This window comes from Mobula birostris, chromosome 1 (assembly GCF_030028105.1).
Source record: "Mobula birostris isolate sMobBir1 chromosome 1, sMobBir1.hap1, whole genome shotgun sequence".
Taxonomy (NCBI): Eukaryota; Metazoa; Chordata; class Chondrichthyes; order Myliobatiformes; family Myliobatidae; genus Mobula; species Mobula birostris.
The window spans coordinates 176923978-176942847 of record NC_092370.1 but is presented as its reverse complement, the minus strand read 5'-3'; the positions used below and the strand labels follow the sequence as shown (position 1 = coordinate 176942847).

At 42.9% G+C, this 18870-nt stretch overlaps 1 long non-coding RNA gene across 3 annotated transcripts in view; it reads left to right on the top strand.

The window, feature by feature from the left end:
* Nucleotides 1–1013: 1013 nt before the first annotated feature.
* The window catches only part of LOC140201893 (uncharacterized), a 34128-nt gene continuing 16271 nt past the window's right edge, over nucleotides 1014–18870 (top strand). Inside the window, exon 1 of one of the 3 annotated variants that reach the window (XR_011886977.1) lies at nucleotides 1014–1097. This is a non-coding gene — a long non-coding RNA (uncharacterized lncRNA). Of the gene's footprint in view, nucleotides 1098–5959; nucleotides 6125–13496; nucleotides 13540–18870 lie in introns of those variants that run through there. The other 2 variants (XR_011886978.1, XR_011886979.1) reach the window with 2 other exon arrangements.

The window sequence follows — 18870 nt, the reverse complement described above, 5'->3', positions numbered from 1 at the left end:
CTATTAGGACCATAGTATGGTATCAGCATATCTTACCTTCAATTGTGAGAAGATAGATTCTAGTTCATTCTGTGCATTTCTGTTATCTCTATACCAACCATAATCAAATAAATATGGCACTTCAATATACCTGTGGGGAATGATCCTGGAAAAGCCAGCCTCTTTATTGTTAGAACTTCAAAAAACTGACTCAAAGCCAGAATCAACAGAAAACAGCTCCTTGGATTTAATAATGGCACAATTAACATAGTAAAATAACCCATGTTGATTTATGTATGTCTTGCCAATTAAAGTTTGGGGCTAAGATATGAACAATGAACAGAAATGTTATAAAAGAGACAGGGTTTTAATCAGCTTCATAAAGAGGAGAGTCAGGGAGAGGAATGACCACAAGTAACAAAGCAGTTCCCAGATGATTGTCGAGATCGGGCATAATGCAGGTCATTTTGAACCATAATTGGTAGACCCCATAACCTGACTACGTCATGAAGTCCTGCATGGTATACTAGCTTTCGGAGCTGTCAAGAAAATCGAATATTTATTAATATTCCAACATCCAGAATTCCAAAAACATTATTAAAATTAAAAATGCTGTTAAGTTACTTCTCTTAAAACATGAAAATGCTAAAATATTTAAAAACAAATAAGGAAACACTTGAAACATTTAAAAAGCTTTCCAATTAAATAAGAAAAAAGGAAATTATTTTCCACTTGGAACTTTGAGCAGCAACCAGTTGAAAGATCAGAAGCTTGAGAGGAGGGAATTTCGCTCAGGCTTGCTAACACAGTAGAAAAAGGCAGCAACTCGCAGCAATTTTTTCTTTGAGCTTTGACTAGCTACCAATCGGAGATCAGAAGCTTGAGCAGAGGGAATTTCACACAGATTCACTGACCGAGTAGACAAAGGCAGTTTTTTGGAGCTCTGACCAGTAACCAATCAGTGTTTGGGATTGATTAGCAGGGACAAATTAAATGAAGGCAGGGGCAAGCACAGTAGCCATCGTCACAGTGGCCATTGCTGGAGTGACAGTTAGAGTGATGATTTTGAGGCTTTAGTGAAGAGAGGCTTCGGTCGGAGAAAGCTGAAAAGAAAAGCTGTAAGTAGAGAATTTTCCCCTCTCTTCTTTACATTTGCTCGGATAGGACAGTAGGGATGCTGAGCTGGATATTTGAATGCTCTTCTTGTGGGATGTGGGAAGGCAGGGGGGCATCCAATGGCATTGACAACTACTACTGCGGGAAGTGCATCCAGATGCAGCTTCTAACAATCTACGTTAAGGAGCTGGAGTTGGACCTGGATGAACTCCAGTTCATTCGGGAGGCTGAAGGGGTGATCGATAGTTCATATAGGGAGATAGATACACCCAAAATGCAAAATACTGGAAACTAGTGACAGTCAGTCAGGAAGGGGAAAGGGGTTAAGGAGCCAGTGCAGAGTACCTCTGTGGCCATCCCCCTCAACCGTCAGAGCTCCGTCCCCCTCAAACTCCAAGGCAGAGTACAAAGTAAATGGCAGGATACTTGGTAGTGTGGAGGAGCAGAGGGATCTGGGGGTACATGTCCACAGATCCCTGAAAGTTGCCTCACAGGTAGATAGGGTAGTTAAGAAAGCTTATGAGGTGTTAGCTTTCATAAGTCGAGGGATAGAGTTTAAGAGCCGCGATGTAATGATGCAGCTCTATAAAACTCTGGTTAGGCCACACTTGGAGTACTGTGTCCAGTTCCGGTCGCCTCACTATAGGAAGGATGTGGAAGCATTGGAAAGGGTACAAAGGAGATTTACCAGAATGCTGCCTGGTTTAGAGAGTATGCATTATGATCAGAGAGTAAGGGAGCTCGGGCTTTACTCTCTGGAGAGAAGGAGGATGAGAGGAGACATGATAGAGGTGTACAAGATATTAAGAGGAATAGATAGAGTGGATAGCCAGCGCCTCTTCCCCAGGACACCACTGCTCAATAGAAGAGGACATGGCTTTAAGGTAAGGGGTGGGAAGTTCAAAGGGGATATTAGAGGAAGGTTTTTACTCAGAGAGAGTGGTTGGTGCGTAGAATTCACTGCCTGAGTCAGTGGTGGAGGCAGATACACTAGTGAAGTTTAAGAAACTACTAGACAGGTATATGGAGGAATTTAAGGTGGGGGGTATATGGGAGGCAGGGTTTGAGGGTTAGCACAACATGTGGGTCGAAGGGCCCGTAATGTGCTGTACTATTCTGTGTTCTATGTTCTGTGCTTTAACAACAGGTGTATCATTTTGGGTACTGTTGGGGGCATGAACTAGCAGAGAAAAGTCACAGTGGTCGGGTCTCTGCCACTGAGTCTGCCTCTGTGACTCAGAAGGGAAGAGGGGAGAGAGGCACACTATGGTGAAAGGGGATCTGTTACTTAGGGGTGCCTGGGTCTGGGACATTTTGGATCATCCTCAGCATTCTCAGTGGGAAGGTGAACAACCAGAATTCATGGTCCATGAAGGTACCAATAACAGAGGTGGAATGAGTGACGAGGTTTTGCATAGGGAGTTCAGGGAGCTAGATGCCTAGTTCAAGGGTTGTAATCTCAAGACTGAACCCGTGCTACGTGCTAGTGAGGCCAGAAATAGGAAGATTATACAGTTTTAACACATGGCTAAGGAGTTGGGGTAGGAGGGTGGGCTTCGTATTTTTGGATCATTAGGCTCTCTTCCAGGGAGGATAGAACTTGTACAGAAGGGACAGTTTGCATCTGAACTAGATGGGGACTAATATTCTAGCAGGAAGGTTTGCTAATGCTGCACAGTGGGGTTTAAATTAGAGTTGGAGGGGGATGGGAACTAGAGTGCCAGAACAATTGGTGGAGAAGTTGTGGAGACAGATATTAGTAAGACCTCAGCCAAAGTCAGGAATCAATTGGTTGAGCATGGTGCAACTAGTGTCCTGAGCTGCATATATTTCAATGCAAGAGGTATCATATGAAAGGCAGATGAGCTCAGGGCATGGATCAACGCCTGGAATTGAAGCCATAGTGAGACTTGGTTGCAGGAGGGGCAGAACTGGCAACTCAGTATTCCAGGGTTCTATTGTTTTAGATGTGACAGAGTGCGAGGGGTTAAAGGATGCAGGGTGGTCTTACTAGTCAGGGACAATGTCATGGCAGTGCTCTGCTAGGACAGACTGGAGAACTCATCTAGTGAGGAGGTATGGGTGGAACTGAGAAATAAGAAAGGTATGACCATGTTAATGGGGCCTTATAACAGATCGCCCAAATAGTCTAGGGATTTAGGGGAACAAATCTGTAAAGAGATCACAGACTGTTGAAAAAACATAAGGTTGTTGTAGTAGGTGATTTTAACTTTCAGTATTGACGGGGACTCCCATACTGTAAAAGACATAGTTAGTCAACTATGTTCAGGAGATATTCCTTTATCATTACAGAGAAGTCCCAATGAAAGAGTGTGCGATACTGGATTTTTTATCAGGGGATTAGACAGAGCAGCTGACAGAAGCTTGTATAGGGAAACACGTTGCATCTAGTGACCACAGTGCCACTAGTTTCAAAGTAAATAAGCAAAAAGATAGGTCTGGTCCAGAGGTGGACATTCTAAACTGGAGTAAAGCTGATTTTGACTGTATCAGAAATGATCAGGCAAGTGTGGATTGGGACAGGCTACTCTCTGATAAAGGTGCACTTGGTTAGTGGGAGGCCTCCAAAAGTGAAATTTTGAGAGTACAAAGTTTGTATGTGCCAGTCAGAATAAAAGGTAAAGATAACAAATGTAGGGAACTTTTTAACAGATTTTGAGGGCCTGGTTGAAAGAGAAAGGGAAGCACATAGCAGGTATAGGCAGGTAGAAACAAATCAGGTGCTTATGGAGTATAAGAAGTGTAAAAGAACACTTAAGAAAGAAATTAGGAGGGCTAAAAGAAGGCATGAAGTTGCTCTAGCAAACAAGGTGAAGGACAATCTTAAGGGTGTCATGGTCCAGTCCGTAAAGTCCAGATTCCGGTTCATGGTCGGGTCCATAATGCCTTATTCCAGGTTTTCTGGTTTTTCTGGTTTTCCCTTTTTCTGTTGGGTGCTCTAATTGAGGCAGCTGATGCACATTTTGAGCTGACTACATAAATAGCTCCTTGGTTCAGCTTCAGTGGCTTTTTAATGTCATGATAAATGATATCTTTGATCAGGTAGGGACAGGATTTGGCAAATCATTATTTGCAGATGATGGTGCAATCTGAAAAAGAGGACGAAACAGCAAGTAGGTATTTAGGCAGGTACAAAAGGCTTTAAGATCAGTTGAAAACTGGGCCAATAAATGGGGTTTCAGGATTTCTGCTCCTAAGTCCAAATGTATGATTTTTGACTTTGGAAGAAAGATTCCTGATTGTGAATTGTGATTCTCCACTAGAAAAAGTCAAGGTATTCAAGTTTTTAGATGTCTAGTTTGATGAAAGACTTACTTGGAAGGTTCATATAGATAAAACAACTGGAAAGTGTGAGAAAGTTTTAAATGTTATGAGAAGTATTGCTGTATGTGACTGGGGAGCAGGGCGGGAAACTATGTACTTAATATATCTAGCTATGATTAGATTAGTTATAGATAATGGTTGTATTGCTTATGGTTCTGTTGCTATGGCAGTGCTTGCAAAACTAGACACTGTGCAGTCCAAAGCACTTAGACTCTGTTGTGGAGCTTTTAGAACAACATCAGTCCCAGCATTATATGTGGAGATGGGAGAAGTGCCTCTGCATTTAAGACAAATTCAATTGGGCCTGCAGTATTGGGCAAAACAAAATGGATTCATTCACAGCTGTCTACCAAAATGTCTTTTACAGGGGAAGTCGGAGTGCCAAAGTAAAATTAAAAGATACCCATTTTTAGATTTGGGGTTAATGACTGGGCTGTGAAATTGAAACAGACTGAGGAAGACTTAGTTAACCAAATTTGCTTGCCACCTGTCCCTTTTTGGCTCTTTCCAGAACCAGAAGTAGTCCTATTCCTCCTTTTTCAGCTTCAAGGAAGCAGTGCAATTTTATCAATATTGATCACAAATGAATATTTAAATAATAAATGGGGATCTTATCTGAAGATTTTTACTGATGGCTCAGTGGACCCAGAGAGCAGTAGGGCAAGATTTGGGATGTATGTGTCTCAACTTGGAGTTAAGATTGCTCACTGGGTTTCAGATGGTGTTTGTCTTTGCAACAGAATTATTAGCAATCCTCTGGGCCTTATGGTGGATAGAAGACTCTCGACCACGTAGGGATATCATCTGTTCGGATTCTGCTGCTGCCTTAGAGACTTTAAAAGGGAATAAATCAAAAGCTCGTCCTGACATAGTTATTGAGATTCTCTTAGTGCTGTTTAGAGTAGGGAAGATGGGTTGTGCAGTTAGATTTTCATGGATACATGGGCATGCTGGGTGGAGGGAAATGAAACTCTGCATGGCATTGCAAAGTCTTCCTTGCAGAGCAGGCAAGTAGAAATTAAGAATTCCCCTAGGCAGAGCAGAATTGAGAAGTAGGATTAAAAAATCTATAGAGAAGAAGTGGCAGGAGGATTGGAAAAATGAATTAAGGGGCAGGCATTATTTTTCTAGTCACCCACTAATTAAAAAGGTCTCCGACTGTTTCCTTTTAAGTCTTAGAGATATGGTGAGAATAACATGACTTAGGTTGGGGAGTTAAACTATTACTTAAAGATAATAGGAAAACATCCCACTGGATTATGTGACTGTGGTAGTCCAGAGACAGTCCAGCATGTTTTGCTGAGCTGTAATCGATACAAACTTGAAAGAAGCATGTTGTTCAAGAGGCTAACTGGCTTAAATGTATTTTGGTTTTCTATTAAATCTTTGTTAGGCCATCAAGAGAATCAATATCTGATTGAAGAGTTTATTATTCAGTTTATACATGAGACTAGGTTATATTCGAGAATTTGAGTTCCTTGAAGTTCTGTAATTAATTATACATCCTGCAGAGGGCTGTAATACGCCTAGATGCATCTAAACAGCTGGAAATAGAAGAAGTAGAAGAAGCTTCAGTGGCTGGACTCCTCTCCTCCTGCTGGAGCAAGACTGGAACCTTGTTCTATCAAGATAAGGGACTGTCTATCGTTGCTTGGAACTGTCTCTGTGTCCACGCCTTCACTAGGTAGGTCCGGCCATTTGCCGCTACCTTGTGTTGAGAACTGTCTCTCTGTATGAGTCCCAGCCCTACGTCCTGTTCCCAAGGAGGGGTCCAGGCTCTGTGTTCCATGTTCCTGTTCTCCCTTGACTAACGCTCTGCATTCCTGTTCTCCCTCGACCAAGTCAAGGCTTTATGTTCCCGTCCTGTCCATGTGTCTCGCCCAGCACAGGAGTACCTCACCCAGCCCGGTGCTGGAGTTCCCTCGTCCTGTCAAAGCCACGTCCAAGAACCTCGTCCTGTCCAAGTCAAGGCTTTGTGTTCTCGTCCTGTCCATGTGCCTCAACCTGTGCAGGAGTTCCATGTCCTGTTCTGTAGCCACGTCCTGTCCTAGCCAAGATCCTAGTCCCAAGTCCTAGCCTAGACCTGGGTCCCAGTTCCGAGTCAAGACCCAGATTCTGGGTCCTTGTCCAGGCTCTGGTTCCAGAGTTCCGTGTCACTAATCCAGGCTCCTTGTTCCTAGTTCCCTGTCCGGGTTCCGTGTTTCTTGTCCATGTTCTAGCCCAGGCCCTTTATCCTAGTCTCGTCCAGGGCCTATGTCTTGTCCAATATCGTTTCTTCCCCACTTCCCTTGCTTTCCTGACACTCCTATTCCTGTTCCTAGTCCTTCAGTGTCTGTGTCTTGCACTTGGGTCCACTCCCAGTGCCCTTCCCCCGGTACGACAAAGGGATTCTATAGATATGTTAAGAGCAAAAGGAATTCAAGGGACAAAATTGGTCCTCTTTGAGATGAGAATGGTAATTCATGTGTGGAGCCAAAACAGATAGAGGAGATCTTAAATAATTCTTTTGCATTTTTGTTTACTCAAAAGATGAGCACAGAGTCTATAGACGTGAGGCAAAGTGGCATCAACTTCATGGACCCTGTACAGATTACAAAAGAGGAGATGTTTGCTACCTTGAGGCAAATCAGGGTGGATAAATAATTATTTGGACAGACATGGACAAATTAAGGGCATGACTTTATGTGTGGTGGGTCATGTTTAACCAATCCTACAGAGTTTTTTGAGAAAGTTCCCAGGAAAACGGATGAAGGCACTTTATGAAGGATATGGTCTACATGGACTTTTGCAAGGCATTTGACAAGGTCCTACATGGGTGGTTTGTCAAAAAGTTTCAGTCACTTGGCATTCAAGATGAGGTAGTAAATTGGATTAAGCATTGGCTTTGCGGGAGAAGCCAGGGAGTGGTAGTAGATGGTTGCCTCTCTGACTGGAGGCCTGTGAATAGTGGTGTACTGCAGGAATTGGTGCTGGTTCCATTGTTCTTTGTCATCTGTATCAATGATCTAGATGATAATGTGGTCAACTGGATCAGCAAATTTGTGGATGGCACCAAGATTGGGGGTGTAGTGGACAGCAAGGAAGGCTATCATGGCTTGCAGAGGGATTTGGATCAGCTGGAAACATGGGCTGGAAAATGGAATTTAAAGCAGACAGGTTTGAGGTTTTGCACTTCAGTAGGACCACGTCAGGGTAGGTCTTACACAGTAGGGTACTGAGGAGTGTGGTAGAACAAAAGGATCTAGGAAAGTCTTGAGGAAATTGTACTGGCTTAGGTCAGACCATATCTAGTGTAATGTGTACAGTACACTCCTACTTTACAAAGAAAGCTTTCCTTGGATGTTGTGCAACTAGCTCAGTACACTTGTGTACTGGAAATAACATTAAATAATCTTGAATCTTGAAAAGGGAAATAAAATAGAGATGAGTTAGACCATTACCCATGATCTTAATGAATGATAAAGAGATCATTTACAAATATTTCCAATTATACCTTTGTGTTCGAATCCTTCTAATTGATTAGGGCATTTACTGCCCGTCCGAATTACGTTACTCATGATAGCTGATGATATGCAATCTTCTTGAACTGCTGCAGTCCTGTGGATGAACATATTCCGGTAGAGCTGTTGGTTAGGAGTTCCAAGTTATGAATCCTGTGATAATGGAGTTGCAAAATATTTCCAGGTCAGTGTGTGGCATCAGAGAAGTCACTTACAGATCATGATAATGGCTCTGTCCTTCTTAGTGGTGGAGATCAGGGGTTTGAGACAGTACTTCCAGAGCAATTGAGAATCCTGGGATGAATGCAACTCTCGCTTCACCTAGCAGCTTAATATAAGGGGTGATAACCCCCTGTCCGGCCAAACTTAAGAAATTTCTTTTGTGTGGATGCTGTGTGATGTGTCCCCTGTTAAAAATCAGTACCCCGAAATAACAAACAGTACACAATATGCAATTAAACGATTAAGCTTTATAACTCTTACTTTGACTATATGGTTAGTAGAGAAACAAAATTTTTAAAAAGGGCCTAAATGTTATTGAACAATCTGTGCGCAAAGTTGAATCTCAGTCATAGGCTGATCGGTCCCCATCGACATTCTCCGATCGTCGCTGCCCTTCGGACCCTTGTTCCAAGCCCACCCCATCTGGCGGTCCACCAAATCTCTCCGTTCACATCTTCTCTCTTCATCTCTCTCCCCCTCTCCCTCTCTCTGGCAAAAGCCTGTGAAATCAACTGCTTCTGGATTCACAAGACAGGGCAACAAAATCCTGATTGGCTAACACGCATCCCATAGTCCTGTTATCTCCAGACATAACCCAAACATTGCTGCTACAGAGAAACCATTACTTCAGCAGTGAACATTACAAAAAAAAGCCATTACATTAGCAGTGAAAACTTATGGCGTATTACATGAAAATGTAGCTTTGGCTTGAAATTGATAACCGCATGGGCCCAAGGCTACATTTAATAATGCCTTACGTGTTTGTATGCACATTGAATGACAAACCATCTGCAAGCTTTTATTATGATGATACCTACACAGTGTTTTAATCACTAAATTTTACTGTAAGTGTTAAGATTCTGCCGCAAGCTGAGCTCATATTATTTTAGCATGACCTACTGAAGTTTATAGAGATCACTCCAGGATATGATCTGAAATGATCAAGAAGGATTCCATAAAAGTTTTTGAAAAGCAATGTGAATCAATAAATGCTGAATGGAATAGTGTCTGGCACCTCAGAATAAACATTCCATGTGGATCTCAAGAACAAACTGAAGTGGTGAGAATTAAAATTAAGTTTTAAGCAAGAGTCTTGAAGTTAAAAGATTCCAACCATGCATCCCAAAAGAAGACCATATTTTCCCAACCAATGTCTTTTAGGAATAGTATTAACATTAATTTTCAAAAGGACTTATTTCTCAAGAGGTAAAAAAAATCTATAAATCTGTATTCATTGTGTATCCTTAGCTGCTTCATGCATTTCTGCCCAACATCAGCACAAGAACCTATATGTACATGCAAGCAAACTAACCTGCTTTAGACAGGTACCAGGATTAGCTGAAAAATGGCCACACCAACCAAGTCAATGCAAACCTGTGGTCTCCCCACACTGTTTTGCAATGTGGAGGGTAAAGAGGTGAAAAAAACAATTCTATTAATCTTCATTGACAACCCAAATAACCTTGTGTGATGTTTCTAGCCTCCTATTGTCAGTCCACTATTCCTATATGTGACACTGTTTCCCACCATCCCCAGGATCTCCTTCGTGACTCTCAGCTGTAGCCCTTTCTGCTGATTTTCCACCTGGCTGAGACATCATAAATATGGAACACAAATACAAAAGGGAATAGAGGGATCCTTTACCCCCTTTTACCCCACAACCAGTCTCCCATGATAGGGGTGTCTAAAACTAGAGGCTATAGATTTAAGGCAGGGGTCCATGAAGGGTCTCAGTCTGAAACGTCGACTGTACCTCTTCCTAGAGATGCTGCCTGGCCTGCTGCGTTCACCAGCAACTTTGATGTGTGTTGCTTGAATTTCCAGCATCTGCAGAATTCCTGTTGTTTAACTTATTTTTATTGTTTGTTATCGTTTTGCAAAACTGGACAGTTCAAATGAGAATTCTTAGCTCTCTGTAAGGCCAGCAGCCCTTTGACATACGAGACTCCATGTGCAACATTGGCCAAATTTCATAGTGTTTTTTGTGCAGAAGAAGTCTTGCGAACAGGTGAAACCAGCAAAACTGAAAAAGCACCTCAAGTCTGTCCATCCCAAAAATGCAAATTTTTTTTTGTATGAAGAAAACTCAATTGGAAGAAGTTGGAAAACTTCCGAAACTTGGATTTGCCATTTTGCAAAAACTTTTTCTGGAAGAATCCTTTAATGTTGCTTACCGTATTGCCGAACAAAAGAAGGCCCACACCTATTGGAGGGACTTTAGTAAAGCCACTTGCACTGGAAATGGTCGAGCTGGTTTATGGACTGGAACATAATTTTTAAAAATGGAAGCTGTTCCCTTATCAAATAATATGATTCCTTCTAGAATACTTGATATTCCCTTTCGCATTTCCCATTCAGTATGCAAGTGGATAAAACTACAGACATCTCTCAATGTAGCCAGCTCCTTGTTTACATTCGTTGTTTTCAAAGAATTCATTGGAAATGGTAATAAGTCTTTTTTTGCCTGGAAAGAAAATCTTCATACACTTTGCATAAATGAAGCACCTGCGATGCTTGGTAATGCATTTGGTTTTGCTACTTTAGTGTAAAAGGAAGCTCCTCATGTTGTTGTCATTCATTGTTTTTTACACAGACATGGAGTAACAACAAAGGCTCTTTCATCAACCCTGACTGAAGTTTTGTCAACAGCCATAAAAGTTATTTAATTTATTCAAAGCAGAACTCTGTATAAAGGACTTCACTGAGAATTAGATGTAGGATATGAAGTGCTTCTCTACTACACAAGAGGATAAGTCTTGAAGCGCTGTTTGAATGGAGGACAAAAGTTTCACTTTTTTGAAAGAGAAAGAACCTCCACTCTTGGAACAGGTTGAAACAAAAGGATTGCATCCATGCATTGGCTTCCCTGCAGGTATTTTTAACCACACGAATGAAATAAACCTTTCAAATCAAGCTCCTGAAGTTACCATTATAGATTCTACTGAAAAAATACAAGCTTTCTTGGCTAAACTACCGATATGGAAGTAGACAGTAGAGGCAACATCTTTGCAAACTTACAAATGCTGGAGGAAGTACTTCTTAACATTAAGGCTACAGTCAGTCTGTGCTGGCAGAGATGTCTCTTGTCCAATATGCTGAGCACTGACGCTCCCCAAGGCAGTGTGCTCAGCCCGCTGTTGATGCATGACTGTGTCGTAGGATCAAGTACAAACTGTGTCAGGTTTGCGTATGACACAACCATAGTTTGGCCTTACCAAGAATGATGACGAGGCGGAGTATAGAGAGGAAATGGAGTGGCTGGTGAATTGGTGTGGGAAAAACAACCTAGGCCCAAATGTAGAGAAGACAAATGAAATTATTGTGGACTTCAGGAAGGTGCAGATGAGCCATCCTCCTCTGAAAATACATGGCTCCTCCATAGAAAGACTTAAGTGCACCAAGTTCCTGGGAGTTCACATCACAGATGACCTCACCTTGTCCCTTAATATCACCTCCCTTTGAAAAGTTCAAAGTAAAATATATTATCAGAGTACATACATGTCACCACATACAACCCCGAGATCTATCTCTATGGGCATACGTAACAAATCTGTAGAACAGTAACTATAAAGTAGAAACATCAGGAATTGCAAACTGTAACCAAACTGTGCAAATACAGATATACAAGAAGGCACAGCAGTGCCTCCACTTCCTAAGAAGGTTGAGGCAAGCGAGACTTCCCCGCCACACCCCTCCACCCATCTTAACTGTGTTTTACAGGAGCACCATTGAGAAATACCTGACGTTGCATCCCCATTGGGGACATTTATCAGGAGTGCTGTGTTACCAGGGCCCTTGGTATTATTAAGGATACCACCAATCCATCGTGCATCCTTTGACTTTTCTACCATCAAGCAGGAGACTACGACGCATAAAGACAAGAATGGTCAGGATAAGAAACAATTTTATCCCCCAGGTCATTAGGCTTCTGAACTCCCCACTGCATCGTATTCTCTTCTGTACCTAACAATATTTAATATTCGTGCACTTTCGTTTGTTTTTTATGTGTAATTCATCTGTAGATTTTATCCTTACCCTCATAAGTTATTGTGTGTTATGTGTGTTACTGTACTTTACACCCTGGTTTGGAGAAATGTTGTCTCATTTCTATATACATTATATGGTTATATATGTTATATACATGTATATAGTTAAATGACAATAAACTTGACTTGACTTTACCAAGATTGAGTTGAGATACAAAATTCTCTGTCAATTTCTTTGAAGAGAGACATCTGGGAACACTTCAGAACTCTTTTGAAAGTTATTTCCATCTTGATGATATTAAAGTTGAACCACGGATCCACAGTCCTTTTCTTTCTGATATAAACTGTATCAAAGGTGTTGAAATAGCCAAAGATGAACTCATTGATCTTAGGACACAAAACTTACTTCATTTGGAGTTTAACTCTAAAAGCCTTGGATAATTCTGATGTTCCTTGAGGGAAGCCTATCTTCACCTGGAAAAGTGAGCTATGGAAACTTTAATTCTATCTGCAACAGCATATCTTTGCGAGTCAGGATTTTCAACACTTGTAACGTTAAAACAAAAAATCAAAATCGATTGGATGTCCGACATGACGCGTGTTGCTTTTGTCAAAGACAACCCCACTTGTTCTTATAATGTTCTTATTCAAGCGGAGCAACAACAACTTCATACTGATATGTCGTTAGAAAATAAAATTTAATCGTAACTTGCATATATTTTTAATGTATAATTTTGTTACTTACTGCATTAATAAAGAAGCCCATATATTACTATATCACAAATTTTGATGACCGTATTTCAATATAATTAGTTTCATTTGTAATCCTATGCATTTTATTTGATATACTTAGAACATAGAAATTTACAGCACATTACAGGCCCTTCATCCCACCATCTTTGCCATCCATGTAACCTTCTCTATAAACTGGCTAGAATTTCCTTATCGCATGGCCCTCTATTTTTCTAAGCTCCATGCACCTATCTAAGAGTCTCTTAAAAGACCCTATTGTATACTCTTCCACCACCACCACCGCCAGCAGTGCATTCCACACACCCACCATTCTGTGCGAAAAACTTAGCCCTGGCGTCGCCTCGGTACCTACTTCCAAGCACCTTAAAACAATGTTATCTTATGTACAGTTAATAATCAAACCACCTCAATAGGTATTTTGAATGAATCACTGCTCCAACTCACATTCACTTGAGTGTGATCCCACAGAACTGTAAACTTACCATGGACATCATTAACTAAGGGCTGTTCAGTAAATGGGCCTAAAAAAAACTATTGTTCCCTCCGTGATACTTGATATGAGCTTTCACCTTTGTAAATGTATTCTTTTACCCTCAGATATATCCCACATTTGGGTGTCTTCTCACCATCCTGTACAGGTGAGCAATCATCTACAAAACATAAATATTATTTATTTTGTTTGTCTTGGTTCTCAGATATTGCTTTCTGATCTTGTTCCACCTCCCCCCATTATTATTTGATACAAATGGTGCCTTGGGATCATTTGTTATCGTATCCTGATGCCCATGTGGTTGTCCAGTACATTAAAAATATCTGCAAGGAAGGTAGAAACATTAATACCCTTTTACATAGAGCATGGACCATAGAAATCTACAGCACATTACAGGCCCTTTGACCCACAATGTTGTGCCAACCATGTAATTTACTCTAGAAACTGCCTAGAATTGCTCAACGACGTAGCCTTCTATTTTTCTCTCCATGTACCTGTCTAAGACCCTATTGTATCCGCCTCCACCACCATCGCTGGCAGTGCATTCCAGTGCACCACTCTGTGCGGAAAACTTGCCCCTGACATCTCCTCTATACCTACTTACAAGCACCTTAAAACTATGCCCCCTCCTGTTAGCCATTTCAGCCCTGGGGTAAAGCCTCTGGCTATCCACACGATCAATGCCTCTCACTATCTTATACACCTCTATCAGGTCACCACTCATCCTCTGTTGCTCCCAGGAGAAAAGGCCAAGTTCACTCAATCTAGTCTCATAAGGTATGCCCTCCAATCTAGGCAACATCCTTGTAAATCTCCTCTGCACTCTCTCTGTAGTATCCACATCTTTCCTGTAGAGAGGTGACCAGGACTGAGCACAGTACTCCAAATGGGGTCTGACCAAGGTATTCTATAGCTGTAACGTTACCTCACGGCTCGTGAACTCAGTCTCATGTTGATGAATCCCAACATACCATACGCCTTCTTAACAACACTGTCAACCTGCGTAGCAGCTTTGAGTGTCCTATGGACACAGACCCTAAGATCTCTCAAATCCTCCTCACTGCCAAGAGTCTTACCATTAATATTATATTCTGTCTTCAAACTTGACCTACCAAAATGAACCACTTTACACTTATCTGGGATGAAGTCAATCTGCCACTTCCCAGCCCGGTTCTGCGTCCTATAGATGTCCCGGTGTAACCTCTGACAACCCTCCAGACTAACCACAACACCCCCAACCTTTGTGTCATCAGCAAACTTACTAACCCACCCTTCTACTTCTTCATCCAGGTCATTTATAACCATCACAAAGAGGAGGGGTCCCAGAACTGATCCCTGCGGAACACCACTGGTCACCGACCTCCATGCAGAATACAAACAATCTACAACCACCCTTTGCCTTCTGTGGGCAAGCCAGCTCTGGATCCACAAAGCAAGGTCTCCTTGGATCCCATTCCTCCTTACTTTCTGAAGGAGCCTGGCATGGGGAACCTTATCAAATGCCTTACTGAAATCCACATACACTACATCCACTGCTCTACCTTCATCAATTATTCTGTGAAGGGGTCCATCGGCTTTACTGGTCTGCCAAAGAGGTCCATGGCATTAAAAAAAAAAGCCCTTGATTTAAGGTGAGAGGGAGGAGTGAATCTGAGGAGTTAATTTTTCACACAAAGTAGTTGGTATCTGGAATAAACTACCAAGGACGTGGAGGTGGCAGGAGCAATAACAACATTTAAGAGGCATCTGGGCAGGTACATGAAGAAGTAAAGCACAGAGGCATATGGAATTGAAGCAAGTAATTAGATACGATTGTCAGCAGAGGCACAGTTGGCTGTAGCTCTGTGTTTCTATGGAGTAAAACTTTCTGACTCAATTACCTTCCTAAACAATAGAGCCTCTTTGCCAGATGTACTTTGGATCAGAACAATAGTCCCTAATATTACCTCTTGTGCCCATTCTGCACCTGGAAAATACACATCAAAATCTAATTTATCATCTAAAATATGTGTAACCTTGGACATCTGTCAGTGAATGGCAATTAAACTACAATGGTCTTTATCTTGGTTTATTTGTCATCAATTAGTCTTTACAGTCTTCTTGGAAAACCTTGGAGGAACATTTTAAACATAGGTGCAGTATAATATGTCAAGATAATGTAATGTAACGTCCTGACGAAGGGTCTCGGCCTGAAACGTCAACTTGTACCTCTTCCTACAGATGCTGCCTGGCCTGCTGCTTTCACCAGCAACTTTGATGTGTGTTGCTTGAATTTCCAGCATCTGCAGAATTCCTCGTGTTAATGTAATGTTTCATGGTTTGTCATGGTCCAGTCCGTGAAGTCCCCATTCCGGTTCACAGTCCGGTCCGTGGACTCAGGACTCTGGGTCTTCCAGCTGTCCCTTGTTTGACTAAATCAAAGGCACCTGATTCCCATCCTTAGGCTTGCAGCCTTGAGATTGAGTGTGGACTGCTGGTTTGTCTTGTCAGTCCCCCTTGGAGCAACCTGCTGATGGAAGGCTAGTGAAACCATTTGTGATCTCTAGGCCTGGTTGGAGGACCACTGCTTCATGGAGCCTTGTTGCCACTCATTGGAGTAGTCTTTGTGGTATGGATTTGGCTGTTTCCCGGGCCAGCTGAATGGCTGCCAGACACTCTGAGCTAGGTAGGGATCTGGCTGTTTCTGTAGCAAGCTGAGGTTGCTGGCCGAACTGAGACTTGGAGCTTCCTGGAGCAAAGGTGGAACTCTCTGTCATTCTTTGGTGTTTGTCTCTTCTTGTCCTTGCCTCCGTGGGGTAAGTCAGGCTGTTCTGCTGTTGCCCCGCGGGGGGTCATGTCTTGTCTTGTCCTCACCTCCGTGGGGTAAGTCAGGCCATCTTGCTGTTGCCCTTGGTGGGGGGGGGGGGGGGGTAGTCATGTCTTGTCTTGCCTTTGCCTCTGTTGGGTAAGTCTGGCCATCCTGCCATTACCCAACAGGTGGACCTGTCCCACCTTAGTGTGGAGATGAAGTTGAGTCCTGGCTTGTCGTAGGATAAGTCCCGGCTCTATGTCTATGTTCTGTCCTGTCTCATGTTAATGTTGTGTTAAAGATGAGTTCTGGCATGTCGAAGGATAAATCCCAGCTCTATGTTGATGTTCAGTTCCCAGTCTGTCTCTCAGCTCCAGCCTCCGAGTTATCAGCCTTCGCATTTCAAGACGACAATCCCGCAGCCAAGCTCCAAGAACCTTAGCCTCGATGATCCCGCAGCCAGGCTCCAAGAACCCAAGCCTCGAGGATCCCAAGCCAAGCTCAAGACCCAAGAACCCAGGCTTCGAGGATCCCGCAGCCAAGCTCAAGACCCAAGAACCCAGGCCTCGAGGATCCCGCAGCCAAGCTCAAGACCCAAGAACCCAAGCCTCAAGGATCCCGCAGCCAAGCTCAAGACCCAAGAACCCAAGCCTCGAGGATCCCGCAGTCAAGCTCAAGACCCAAGACAACAGCCTCAAGCCATGTCATGTCCTTGCCTGGTTCTGGGGTCTGAGCCCGAGGCAAGACCCAGGTTCTGGGTCCTTGTCCAGTCTCGGGCTCAGAGTCCAAGCCTTGTCTCCTAGTCCATGATTCCTAGTCCTGGTCCTGCCTTCCCTAGCCCAACTCTGCGTTCTTGTCCCTGCTCCTTGCCTGAATTCTGTCATGTCCCTACTCTGGTCAAGTCCTGTCCTTGTACTTCAGTGTCTGTGTCTGCATTTGGGTCCGTTCCCAGCACCCCATTGAGACATGGTTACATTAATGAAACTTTTATGTCCGGAGTAAACATCTATCAGGTCCTGGCCCCGGCGGCTCCAAGTCTCAAGTCCTGGGCCCGGCGGCCCGTGATTCTGAGTCCTAGCCCAGACCCTTAGTCCCAGCCTAGTCCAAGGCCTGAGTCCTTGTCCAGTACGCTATTCCTGCTCCTGCTTTGTTCTCCTTGTAACAAACAATAGACTCAATTTAGTTTACCTCACATAGTGTTTTTGTGTCTTGCATTAGGGTCCACCCTCACTCCCAGCCCTCCCACTGTGACACATATAGTGTAATGCGAGGAGCAAGTATTAACCACAATCCGGCTTAGAGCAGCACACCCAAAATGCTGGAGGGAGTCAGCAGGTCGCCATCAATGAAGCCATTAGAACATGGCTTTACTGATAAGAACAAATCAATCTAGCAGATTTTGAGTTCAGTTTACTTGGAACTTGGCAATATAAAGTGAACACAGGAAACCGATCTAGCCTTCCCACACCTCAAGGATGGCCTTACACAGTGTGAGATCTTTTCAGAACAGTCTGTGACGGTTTGTCACAGAGTGAAACATAACTTTAATAGCTGCAGAGAACAGTAGATTCACGTCTAGATCAGAATCCCTGCAACGGTGCCTCTCGTGTTTTGAGGATTACTCACTGTGTCACATATGATGATTTAAAACAAAACTTGAAGGTGTTGCTGATGTATAGTGCATCCCTGCAACAACACTTCATGTAGATGTGCTCAATGGCGGGGAAGGCTTTATCCATGATGGACTGGGTTGTATCCACTACATTTTTAGGCTGTTCCACTCAAGGGCATTGTTGTTTCCGCATCAGGCTGTGATGTAACCAGTCAGTACTCTCTCCACTACACATCTATAGAAGGTGGCAAAGTCTTAGATGTCATGCCAAACCTTCGCAAACTCCTAAGGAAGTAGAGGCACTGCCATGCTTTCTTTGTAATTACTGGGTCCAGGAGAGCTCCACCAAAATAATAACACCGCGGAACTTAAGGTTGATTTTCCTGTCCATCCATGATCCTCCAATGAGGAATGTCTCACAGACCTCTAGCTTCCTTCTAAAGTCAATACTCAGCTCCTTGGTATTGCTGACATTGAATAAGAGTTTGTTGTTATGGCACCACTCAGCCAGATTTTCAATTTCCCTCCTATATCCTGATTTATTACCACCTTTGATTCGACCTACAACAGTGGTGTCATCAGCAAACTTGTATATGGCATTGGAGCTGTGCTTAGCCTCACAATCATAAGTGTGAAGTGCGTAGAGCAAGAAGAGCTAAACACACAGCCTTGTGCTGTTGGAGATTATGGTGGAGATGTTATTGCCAGTCCCAATTGACTGGTGTCTGCAAGTGGAAAAAATTGAGGATCCAATTGCACAAGGAGGTATTAAGGCCAAGATCTTGCAGCTTATTGATTAGTGTTGAGGGGATGATGATATTGAATGCTGAGCTGTAGTCACTAAAGAGCATCCTGATGTATACACCTTTGCTGTCCAGATATCCCAGGGTTGAGTAAAGACACAATGAGATGGCATTTGTTGCTCTGGTAAGCAAATTGGAGTGGATCCAAGTTGTTTCCCAGACAGGAGTTGATATGCTTCATCACCAGCCTCACAAGACACTTTGCCACTGTGGATCTAAGTGCTAATGGATGGTAGTCATTAAAGCAGGTTACCACTTTCTTCTTAGGCAGTGAAG